This window comes from Ceratotherium simum, chromosome X, assembly GCF_057802395.1.
Source record: "Ceratotherium simum simum isolate JZ-2026a chromosome X, ASM5780239v1, whole genome shotgun sequence".
In the NCBI taxonomy this organism is placed as follows: domain Eukaryota; kingdom Metazoa; phylum Chordata; class Mammalia; order Perissodactyla; family Rhinocerotidae; genus Ceratotherium; species Ceratotherium simum.
In genome coordinates, this window is record NC_141940.1 from 124,015,937 (window position 1) to 124,029,065 (window position 13,129).

General features: G+C 39.9%; 1 long non-coding RNA gene across 1 annotated transcript in view; it reads right to left on the reverse strand.

Moving 5' to 3' along the window:
- Nucleotides 1–13,129, reverse strand: part of LOC147912026 (uncharacterized) — a 98,642-nt gene that overhangs the window by 79,474 nt on the left and 6,039 nt on the right. The window contains exon 2 of the long non-coding RNA XR_015550387.1: nt 4,340–4,421. This is a non-coding gene — a long non-coding RNA (uncharacterized LOC147912026). The remainder of the gene's footprint in view (nt 1–4,339; nt 4,422–13,129) is intronic.

A 13,129-nucleotide genomic window follows, 5' to 3' on the forward strand; every position in this document is an offset into this window, starting at 1 on the left:
CTGATGGTTGAGGAGCCGTTTTGCACTTTCATAACACAGTTCCCAACATCAACACTGTTACCATCGGACTTCTGAAATCAAGGAAAGTGTCAGCATATTTTGCGAAGGGTTTTTTGAGACTTGTAAAAGAAGGAATCTCTGACCGGTCAAAATCAATCTCTGACTTTCACACATGATCGTATACGAGCAAAACTGTGAATACTCCAGTTTCCTCCGGGATACTGCATTGGCTCTTCGGGATACCATACAATCTCTGGATTCCACAACCAAGTAAAGTTAGTAATGCTGAGTGATGTGAACTGCTACTACCCTTGGTTTCACTCAGAGTTCAATTGCAACGTCTCTGAAGGCCAGTCTTTGTTTTCCTAGATCTGCACTTCTGATTGGGTCATCCTGGAACGATCTGCCCAATGACGAGAAGAAATTCTTACTAGTACCATAGCAATATGCCCACATCCATGGATTTCTATGTGTACTGAATACATACCTCTTGTGTATCCTTTAAAAGCCCGACCACTTGCTGAAGAGTATCTTAATTATTCTGGGGCATGTATATTCTGGGTTATCCTGACCTTAATGCCAAATCGAATTTGACATTGGCTGAGAAAGTCTCAACCACAAAGACTGCATCATCACCTGTCAGAGAAACTGAAGGTCAAATCTCATGCTCAATGTCAAATTTCCTTTTGGTCAGAGGTTTCATAAATGTCATTAGGCATGTCATATCCAGCGGGATCCACATTGCCATGTGTGACATTCGGAAAACTAGTATTCAGACAGTTGATAAAGCTGTTGATTTGTTTTCTAAATTTAATTTCCTAAATAACAACCGATAGCATTCAAGAGAAGATGCTTTCAGCAATTATAAACAATGATCAAATGTTCTGTGCAAAAATGAATCAGGTGGGAAGAGAGACTTCAGTATTGCAAAACTTAGTTGGGTTACATGGAAACAGAGCATATTTCTATTTTAAAGAGTTCTTTTCATCATAGAAAAATTAAGAAATTCTCTCAGCTTAAGAATCTCAAGGGCCGGCCCCGTGGCTTTAGCGGTTAAGTGCGTGCGCTTCGCTGCCGGCGGCCCGGGTTCGGATCCCGGGTGCGCACCGAGGCACCACTCCTCCAGCCATGCTGAGGCCGCGTCCCACATACAGCAACTAGAAGGATGTGCAGCTATGACAGACAACTATGTACTGGGGCTTTGGGGGAAAAATAAATAAATAAAATCTTTAAAAAAAAAAAAAGAATCTCAAGAAGCATCCTCCTCACTCCCATGGTGTTCAACATGAGTCTCAGGTAATCCCTAAAAGCCCAGGGTGGACATTATATTCACTTCCTTTGTAGAAGGAAAATAGCCTCCCAAGGCATCAGTTCCTTATCAGCTGGCAGACGATATAATTTATCATCCAAACCACCACACCTGAGAGAGGAAGGGGGTGGGCTAACCAGATGGATACTGGGCAACAGGCGTCAACTGGAACTGTCCTACGTAGACATACGGTTACCCCAATTTTGAGAAAGAAGCTTCTTGGTCCAATTCAGTCATTTTTGCCCCAACTACACATTAGAATCATCTTGGGAGAACATAGACACACAAAAGCATATATATATATACCTATATACACATACACATATTTTCATGGATAAATACATACGCTTATCCATATACATATACTTAGATGCCTAGGCCCGACTCCAGACCAATTAAATAAGATTTCTGAAAGTGGGGTGAATCTGGGGCATAAAAGTTTTTTAAAGTTCCCCAAGTGATATAAATGTGCAGCTGGGTTGAGAACCACTGAACTGCATCATCTCCAAAGCCTTTTCCAGCTCTCCAATTCTGGGATCCCAATTCCTGAGATGAATTTACGGCACTCGCTATTGTCAAAGTTTTATAACTGCATATATCTAGAACACAAAATATTTAATGCCAGTAAGATAACAACCAACATTTATAAAGAGTTTATGGTTTACAAAACACTTTCTCAACATCATCTCTTTTTTTTTTCTCACCTTAATCCCATGAGAAAGTCGGGTTGGTTATTATTATTACTGACTTTCTATAGGTGAGGAAATTGAGGCATGAAAGATTAAATCTATAGTTACAAGTTACATTATACAATGAGCATATAGAATAATCCAGCCCATGTCTTGATTGTAAATGGTAGAAGACAGCAGCAGGTACATGGGATTCCTACTACATAGGTCTGAACTCCATTTCTATCACTTATCAGCTCGATAAGCTGGGACAAGTTATTTAACCTCTCTCTATATTACCTCCAAAATCAGAACAATACTGATACTTGCTTTGTAGTGTTGTAAATACTGCATGAGATTTTACATGGCGGGCCTTAGCATGATGCCCAACAAATATTAACATTATTATTAATTATTAATTATTACTACTATTACTGCTTCTCCTCCTCGCTCCCCTCCTTTTACTACCATAATTACTCCTACTACTAGAACTAATAATAATAATCCCTGCTATATGCAGAGTAAATGGCCCTTCAAATAGACAAGCTTAATTACAATAAAACCCTTTGTGCTAATCTTTACCCTCTTCCCACACCATCTCCCAAAAAAACCAAAATGAAACATGAATAATCTTCAAATAAGACACTATATGCAATCAGATACCCCAGAAATGTACCACCATTGACCTCTGGTACTCCTTGGTCTATACAGTAAACAATCAGACTCTGGGTAGATGCTTACCTTGATTTAGAAACCTAGGTGACTAGCAGCCCTGGAGATGGGCTGCTCAGATCTGCCTTCCAGAAAGAAGTTGTTGGTCAGCTGCAAGGAGTGCAGTGGGCGGGCAGCCTCCAACCGCAGCCCCTCGGGATCTGCTGTCATGTTTAAATCAAGGCCACACTCTCCTTGGGCAGCTGCCAGCCAATGGTGGAGTATGGTTATCAGTCTAGGGTCTGGACATTTCTGCCCAACGCATTGCTACTTTACAGGGCAATCTTTGCATTGGAGCTCCCCGTTGACCAGCAATGCAATCTGTGGCTGTTTCTACCCAGTCCTCCTCCATTCCCCCACTCTTTCACAGGCATCAGGTTTCATGGTGCCATGAAGACTTCCTGGTGAAAACTAACAGCCCAAAGCCCCCCCATACATTTCAAACAACCTTGCCAAGGGCAGTGGGGTTGTACCCTACTCAACTGAGAAACAATGACACACATAAATTCTGAGGAAACGTTTTGTTCCAAAATTCTATTATTTTATGATTTCCTATGAGTTTATTTATCTGTAAAGTTCTGTGGAGTTATAAAATAAGACCGACTTGTCTATCTTTCTAATGGAGCGCCTGCAACACGAGGCTTAAGGAAAAAAAGTGATTATGGATCATGTTCTAGTCATGTCAGCTTTGTTTTGCAAATTAAATTTGTTATGCCACATTAGCTCAAAGATATGAATATTTTAATAATGCCAGATCTATAAATTGCAAGAAAAATGAATTAGAATTTTAAAATGTATTCAGTTCCAAGGAATTGGATTTCTTGAGGGTATATTTTTCATCTAAAGAGAGAAAAGATATTCTAAATTACTGCTTTTTCATTTTAACCATATAATTTCATTCTCATTTTAGTAATTCATATTTTCCACATATTTAAAACATTAAAAATAATCAAAACCTTCATGCTAAATGGTAAACTATTTTAAAATATTAGTTTGAGTAATCTAAATGTTTTTAATATTAATATTATTAGGGTTAAGGATAATAATGTGATAAATAGTATTCTATGCTCTTTGCATTTAACTCATTTGACTTCAGAAACATTTTAAATTTTAAGTATAATCTTATCTTCTTGTATATATTAACAAACATCTTATAGATTATTTTGATCTGGTAAATTACATGTTTTTAATGATACTAGTGTTATGGTTTAGGATAACCATACAATAGTTAAACAGTTCTTACTATGTGACAAACAGTATTCTATGCTCCATACATATATTAACTCATTTAGCCTCATACACATTCTATAATTTAGGTGTAGTCATTATCCATAATGTATCAATTAAGGAATTGAGGAATGAGAGGTTAAATAACCTTCCCAAGGTCACACAGCTATAAGTGGTAAAGCCTGGATTTGAACTAGACAGTCTGCATGGTAAAACAAATGCTGACTTATCCTAAGCCAGGTCAATTGAACTTCTAGTCTGTGAGAGCGTGTATGTATGTAAATGTATCAATGCACATGCATTGATAAATCATTTTAAATCGTCATTTTAAAATAAAGCATTTTAAATCAAACTGATTTGACTTAAAACAAATATATGTGAATTTTAAAATCTAAATACTTACGGTCCTTATCAAAGTACTCACCTTGAATATTAGAGGCATGTTCCATATGACTCAGCAGACTGGCTTCTCTTGTTCAAATGAGTCGCATATCACTGAAGAGCTCCTGGAAGCAACAGAATAAATTAGCAAGCTACACAAAAAAAGTCAGTCTCAGCACTCAGACTTACCTGGTTTTAAACCAGAACTAGAATTTTCCAGTTGTGCATTAACCATTTTGTCAGACCTCTTGTAGTCGATTAACAGGAAGCATTCATTGAGCACCTACTGCATGCCATTCCCTCTGCTAAATCCTGGGGCTTTTTAAAGGTAAGTATGACTCTGCTACTTTACTGAACTAGCAGGTATTCAGTCTTCACTGTAGCCTAGAGAAAAAGAATCCAATTTACATCAAATGTTCATCATTTGCCTCTCTATGGGTTAGTCAATATAATACCCTAAACTTTTGAAGACAATTCCAAAAGAGCTCTCTCCTTTTCCTGACTATGATATGGTCTCAATTAACGAGCTTACTCAATTCTTCACCCAGACCCCCTAATTCCATTGGCCAGCATTCAGCTTAGAAGTCATGTTGTTTTTACATAAGAAGTCAACCCAGGGACTCGGTTGGGTAGGATCCCATATCACTCTGTGCCACCTTCCTGTTAAGGTTTAAGCTCCTGTCTTACAACAGCTGGTGTCATCTTTCTCCCCCAGGAGATGGCAGCCTACCTGCTCATGCATTATGACATCACAGGGCCTGTGAAAATGCCAGCAAACAGAGCACTTGCCATCAACACTGCTGAATGAATACACTCATAGAAATACAGTCATAGATTATGGAGACAATTCATGTTCACGACCATGTTCAATAAAATACTTGAAAGTATGAGCTCTGATTGGTGTGTTAATAAAAACTACCATATTACTTTACAGGCATCCTTGCTCTTGTGGGAGATCAAAATTGGCCACCTCAAAATATGTCTTTTTTTTACCTTGGTTATTTTATCGATAGACTGGGAGGGTCCTTGCTAAGAACAAACATTTACATTTGTAAGGGAAATTTCCATTTGTAAAGGTATCTCCCTCTCTGTACTGGAAAGAGGGGGGGATGACCTTATCTCTAGAAACTCTTATCAGTCCGGAAGGCGAGGACTTAAATCTGCATATTCTTGATTGTTGTGCTTTCTAGTGGTCTCCCATGGCTGACTCCCCCACCCCCAACACCCTTCTTTGTCTTCACCTAAATCTATTTAAGGTGAAAACCTCCACCATTTGTTGAGGAACTCAGTTTCCCTGGTTTCTCCCACGTATACATGTTATTAAAGCTTTGTTTGATTCTCTCCTGCTATTCGGTCTCATGTCAATTTAATTTGTAGCCTAGCCAGAAAGGACGCAGAGTGGGTAGAGTATAGTCTTTCTCCCCTTCACTCTTCATGCATTAAATACTTCTAGCATTAAGGCCCATGGCATATCATAATTTATACATTTATTAAGACACAAAATCAAACAGCTTGGTTGTTAAAACTGGTGTGAAGACATCACTTAGGTGGTGAAAAAGCCTAGTAAATAATAAAACATCAATATCTAACATAATCTTTGTTCTCTAATTACTCACAAGTGGGTACTGTTATGTGCTAAAATGATACTCACGAGTCTGGGTTATCGATAAGATGTCTGGACACAAGATACGCAAAAAGGAGTCTTATGTACATTTAACAATATTAGGTCATTGACTATACAATCAATTCCGTTATTAGAAGTTATCTGGTTAAATTCTCTCATATGACTTTTTATACAATGCTTTGAATTAAAATTTGAGATAGAAATCTCTAAAAGTAAATTACCAATATGTGTGTTATATATATCATACACATTAGTTTTACATTGGTAGTCAATATTTTGTTTTTCTAAATTTGTATTTGTATTTTCTAGATTTTCTATGATATGTTTCTTTGTATATAAGAATATTTTATTTCTTAAAAAACTAAATTTCAACAGAAAGAACTTACACTTCTTTTGTGAAATAATTATTCCCCCTTAAGTGCATGCATGTATCCACACACAAACACAGTTTTAAAGCCTACTTTCATGTCCTAGAGGTTACATTAGCAGTACCTCTAATTATGGGCGCTAATGAATAGATGATTATACTAGTGAATATAGAAATTATGCATATTTTTAAAATTTAGCTTTCTTCACTAAAAAAAATGAGTTCATAAAGTGGACTTAGTAAAGTAATGGCTATTTGGTACCTCAGTGAACATTTAAAAAAAAAAAACATTAAAAACAGTCTAAACAAGTACCTCTACTCCATAACCATTTGACTTTTATTCAGGACAGAATATAATTCATCTATCTTTGAAATCAATAAGCATTTTACAGAGTAAAGGTGAAGGAGGAAAGAGATGAAAGAGCCAAAAATGACCACCATTATCTAAGTTATCCTCTTTTAGATGTTTACATATTTAATTATACAGCGAGATTTCAGTCACAACTTAAGTAAGGAACACAAAGCAGCCTTTTCAATGCAGCACGTGTAGATTCAAGCAGATGATAAAAATCTGATTTGAAAACTTTCTGCTTCTCTCTAGAGGTGATATGGGAAAAGTAAAATTTGGACAGTGAGAGGGTCATCTGGTTTCTAACTGGGCTAAGGCTGCGTGAAATTGAGACCCCCTGGGTTCTCTCAACCCTGGGAATTGTGGCTTCTCACTGGCTGGCAGCATCCTTCTGCGATTTGCGATGGACAATGCCCATCAGCCAGCAGGGGGCACGCTGGAAACAGTTATAGAAAACAAATATCTTAAAGACGGAGGAAACCTATTTGCGCAGGCAGGTCAGATCCACCTGGCATCAATTTTTGTAGGATCACACACATCATCTCGGAGGATGTGTGACCACTCTTCTGACAGACAGTCATTAACGAAGGGCAAACATTTCTGAGAATCTACTGTGCTTAATTGCTGCTATCAATTTAATTGGGTTCCCTGAACAAAATGAAGGATCAGTTTTCTCAACTCTGAGAACAGCCACCACACAACCATGGGAAAATGGATAATGATCACAGGCTCTCAACAGAGCATATACTAAAACCAGCCTTTGTCTATTTCTCCCAATAACACGGTTAAGGGTACAGCACTGAGCTGGATTTCCTTCCTTTGCTCCCTTATTGTCCAGGTCATCTGGGGAAAGTGTCTTAATGTGTGTGAGGCCACTTTCTTTACCTACTTCAGAGAATTTATGGTGGAGACTGAGATGAGGAATAGAACATGACTAGCAAAGACTCTGGCACAGTATGGGCTGAGGAACTGTGACCTGATTATTATTAATTATGATTCTTCTTTATGCACAGGACATTGAGTCAAGTACAAAAGGTGCAGCAGAAAACTTCAGGAGTATTTGTCCAGCCCACGAGCTTTTAGGCCTTGGCGCCCGCCCCTCGTCATTCATTATCAGTTGGACCAGGGATGGATCCTGATACACATCTGGCCAATGACATCTCTCTACCAAAAATACGGCCTGGGGGAAAGAGATGCTATTCTTTGTGCCATTTGGCTGAACTGAGGCTATGTAAGCTTCAGAACCGAGGGGCTCACATGTTTGGTCACATGCACCTGGAGAAGCAGAGAAAGCAGATCTCCTGAGAGGAGGGGAAATAAGAGATGCTGGATGAGAATCCACAAGACCCAGGAAATCCAAGGTGGAACCATAGTTTCTGAAGACTTTCCACCTCCTAGGCCAATCCTCCAGACTTCCATCCTTCCCTGGGTTCTACATTCTAACCATTTTCTTTATCCACATACGATGACTTTTGCTTTTTCTCTCAGCAACCAAGGGACTCTTAACTAAGGCAATGAATCTCAGGAAGAGAGGTGGTTTTTTTTTGTTTTTTTTTTTTAAGTTATTTTATTTTTCATTTTATAAGTAGAACCCAATAACCAAGAGTCTCATTTCAGGCATAGCAGAAACTTTCTTCTCTCCCCTTTTCCTCCAAGATAATATCTGGGTATACGGGAGAATATTTCTGAGCAGGGCCCCAGGCGCAGAAGGCCCCCACACCTGGTTTAATACTCTGCTGTCGCCATCTTGAAATTCATAATAATTTTGTCTTTGAACTTGTGTTTTATAAGTGAAGTCCAAAGGGACAGTAAAGTATGCATATGAATGAACAGAGCAGATTCACGCAATGAATATATCTGCTTTTCCTTGCCACCCCCTTCGTGTATAGAGTCTGCAATGCCCCATGAGTGCAGAATTAGGGTAGACCCACCATGTGTGGGAGATCAGCGAGTCTCAAAGCAAGCAAGTTACATCGAGGACTGAGTCAGCAGGGGTGCTGCCAGCCTCAAGGGGACATGTTATCTCGCCCGACCATAACTTTCTTCAAATGCAGAAAGAAGGCACAGGTGTAGTAAGAAACACAAAATGACCAATCTAGAACCCTATTACACCCTTTCTTCCTCATGTCACTTCCCTGTACCGGCCAACCACTTAAGCTGAAAGTGACGACACAGAAGAAAAGCAAAAGATACAGTAACTCATAGTCCCTTTTCCCTTCAGCTCTAGCACATTCATCCAGTAGAGAGTGTTGGTGAAATGTGTGTTATCAAGGAGTGAAATCAACACAGTTGGGTTGGTTTTGCACAGCATCCTCACTGTTCTGGCAAAAACGAAATATATATGCATTCACGAGATATAAATTATGAACTGTGTGATTTGGGGGATTCCACATCCTAGTTAAAGGGTCTGATATGTGTCTCTAAAATGGGCACTGTGCAGTGTCAACATGCATGGTAAAATTCATGCCAATAATTTCAAATTTTAGGGCCAGCCCCATGGCTTAGCGGTTAAGTGTGCACACTTTGCTACTGGCGGCCCGGGTTTGGATCCCAGGCGTGCACCGACGCACCGCTTCTCTGGCCATGCTGAGGCGGCGTCCCACATACAGCAACTAGAAGGATGTGCAACTATGACATACAACTATCTACTGGGGCTTTGGGGGAAAAAAAAGGAGGAGGATTGGCAATAGACGTTAGCTCAGAGCTGGTCTTCCTCAGCAAAAAGAGGAGGATTAGCACGGATGTTAGCTCAGGGCTGATCCTCCTCACAAAAAATAAATAAATAAAATTTTAATTTTTCTTTACTTTGAAAGACATGAAGTAGAAAATAATAAACTATGACAAGTTGAGAGAGAGAGACCATGCAAATAAAAACAAAGATTTTAGTGGCACTTTCTTTTGAACAAAGGTCCTTGCATTTCCCTTTTCCATTGGACCCTGCAAATTGTGTATCCAGCACTGTTCCTGGGACTTTGTGGCTCAGGTGGAGATGGGACTTCTGATCAAGTAGCAGACGGGCTCTGCACTGGGCTCTGCCTTGGTTCCTGGACTGGAATTCACTGAGGCATCATCTGGCATTGTGGAGTGCCAGGTTTGCTAGTGAAAGTCCATGGTCCTGGTCTCTTGCCTTGGTTCTCAAATTCCACTGGGACTGCAGATTCTGTATCCCAATCTCAGGCTGGTCCTGTTTCTCTCAGCCTCTCTCTGACAGCTTGTCAGGCTGTGCAGAATCTTCTAGATCCCCTGATCACCAGCCTGAGCCTTATTTTAGCATAGGCTCTCCATGTAGGCACCTACCTCTCCCAAACCTGCATTTTGGCTCTGGTGCCATGTTCGCCAAATTGAAAACTTCTCCAAGAATGGTGGTTCTCAACACATTAGATTCACCTGGGAGTTTTTTTTGTTTGTTTCCTGATAATAATATCGATGGCTGAGTTCCAGCCTACACTAATCAAAAGCAGCAGAATTAAGAACCACTGTAGGGGCCAGCCCAGTGGCAGACTGGTTAATTTTGTGTGCCCTGCTTTGGCGGCCTGGGGTTCACAGGTTCAGATCCTGGGCGTGGACCTACACCACCTCATCAAGCCATGCTGTGGCGGCATCCCATACACAAAAAATAGAGGAAAACTGGCACGGATGTTAGCTCAGGGACAATCTTCCTCGAGCAAAAAGAGGAAGATTGGCAACAGATGTTAGCTCAGGGCCAATCTTCCTCACCAAAACAAAAAGAACCACTCTACTAGAGTATCCAAGCTTCCCAAAGCTATATCTGGGAAAGTAGCCATGCCATTCTCTCTCTCTGTGTGTCTACAAGCCCCCTCCCAACAACCATGAGAAGTGGCAGAATGAGCATGCTGGTTTTCTCTCTCAATGTCCCTCCATCCTTCTCCCACTCCTCAACTGTGCTAGTGGGCAGGATGGGTTTTCCCCTTGCTTAGGTGGGGACTTCCCCTAAATTATATCCTGATTTCCCTCCACCCATAGGTAGCCAATCCAAATTAGTAGTCCTCACGCCATGACATCAGCTGATGTGGAGTCCATAGGCCTAGAGGCTGCACCAAAGCTTTGGGCATGAACGGTGCCACCTTAGTCTGTACACGTAGAGAGAGAAGGGAAGAGATCCCAACGGTAAGTCTTGGGCATTCAATGTTTAATGGCTTGGTGGAGGACGAGCCTCTAAAGATCCTGGAAAGTTAAACCTGGACAGCACCATTTCTCACTTCACTTATCAACATCTTCATGAAAATGAAACGTCCCGTGAGTGTTCACCTACTTTCGACTCTGACCCTGGAGAAGCAGCAGAGCAAAGTGGTCAGGAAATGAATCCCGGCTCTGCTAATGACCAGCTGCGCCATTTCAAGAAAGTCACTTAGCCTCCTTGAGCCTCATGTAGCCATCCTTAAAATGTGAGTGCTGCTGGAGGTACCGACCTCACAGGGTTCTTAGGAAGGTTAAACGCACTGATACTCATAAGGTAGTTAGAAGAGGCAAATAGTAAAGATCATGCAAGTGTACGTTAAATAAAAATAAACACAAATTTGATTTCATTTCTTTCCTCTAACAACGTAAAATATACAGCTAATAAAAAGCACATATAGAGAATTTTTATGTTGCATAAGGTATCACAATGATTTGACATTCTGGCATAGAAGGTAAAAAAAAAAAAAATGAGGTAGGAACCAAATGTCAGGAAAAATGTGTAAATGATGGAAACGACCCATGATTTCAACAATTACATGTCAACCTCTAACAAAAATACAGCTTGGGTGGATGTTAAGCATAAGAAAAAATGGGGTCATTGAACCGAAGTGCTCGTCTACGTTGTTATGAAGGTATTCTCTTTTAACACAAAGCAAACTCATATTTTAGTTTCTTTTCTAACAGAAGGAAAATGACCTTTAACATTTGCCTATGTTCATGGAATGGTGAAATTAAGCTTAATTACATTTTAAATGTTATCTTACGAATGCTTCTATACCCTGCAGAATCAGAATTTTTTCTATGATGAAACTAGAAAAATGTGGTCATCTTTGGTGTCAAGCTAATTTTCTAAAATTCGGAGTATGTGTACACGAAGATATAGGAATATTAAATTTCAGAATTAAAAAGAGCCTTTTGGAGACTGTTAAACTTACAGTACATTTAGAGTGTGTTCTACCTTTATAGTTGCTTTTTTTTTTTTTTTTTTTAAAGATTTTATTTATTTTATTTTTTCCCCCCAAAGCCCCAGTGGATAGTTGTGTGTCGTAGCTGCACATCCTTCTAGTTGCTGTATGTGGGACTCGGCCTCAGGATGAACGGAGAAGTGGTGCCTCGATGCGCACCCGGGATCCGAACCCGGGCCGCCAGCATCGCAGCGCGCGCACTTAACCACCAAGCCACAGGGCCTGCCCTATAGTTGCTTTTTAAGTGAAATGTGAATACGCAGCCACTCAAAGAACTATATTGTGAAAAGTTTACTTTCTGAAGACGGCACTTCAAAAGCATGCTAAGAGTGGGATCATGCTCCCCCAAGGTGAGGACAGAGAGAATAAAATACAGTATTGGAAAGAAAGCTTGGTGCTTAAAATGACAACATAAATAGGGCTAGCTGGCTTCCATGCGGGAATTGAGAATACAAAACTAACAGTAGGTGGGTGCACCTGGAGACAGGCTTCCCCAAGCAATGGATGCAGTTGGAATGATTTTGAACTTGCCATCTCCTTCACTCACAGAGAATGAATTCTAAGTTTTCATTATTGTAAATATACCTGCCTATAGGGATCTAGGACAGTTCATCAGAACTTGGGAATTTTTTTCCCCAGGAATTATTGAATCAGTACATGCAGTTCAACAAATATTGCCTCTTAGTACGATCACATTCTAACAGCTCCGACGTTGCTGCCAGTTTTCTGAGAATTCAAGCCACAATAGGAGATCTTGAAATTACAGCTTTCTTTTACGTGTAAGCCTGGGTCCTTTCAAAATTTCACTTGGACTCCATTTCAGACTTCTGATCCATTTTATCTGTTCATTTGTAGTTTTCCAAATAGGGAACACATCTATACAGTTTGGGATATTATGTCATTTTTGTCTTAGAAATTTAGTGAAGATGTTGTACAGAATGCTTTTAAAAGTTTGCATTAACGGTGTCTTTATTCATGGTTTTAAAATAAAATATGAGATACTTTAGTGGACACTCACTAAATTGTGACTATACTCTTTCCCAAAATGCTTTGAAGTGACAGATGATGGAAAGACATTTGGGATCACTTCCTACTCTACAAAATGTTTTTGGTAGAAGGGCATTGTCATTATTCCCACTGCTGCCAAAAACAAACATCTACTAGCATGTACTTCCCTGACCCTATGTGTAAGATGAGATCCTTGCTGTGACTCTGAGTACCAGAGCTTCCTACACGGAAATTTATCACAGGGAAACCTTTCCACCCCTTTACACTGACTTGGTGAGCGAGAATCTTGTACCATCTCCAACATCCCAAATAGCCCATAT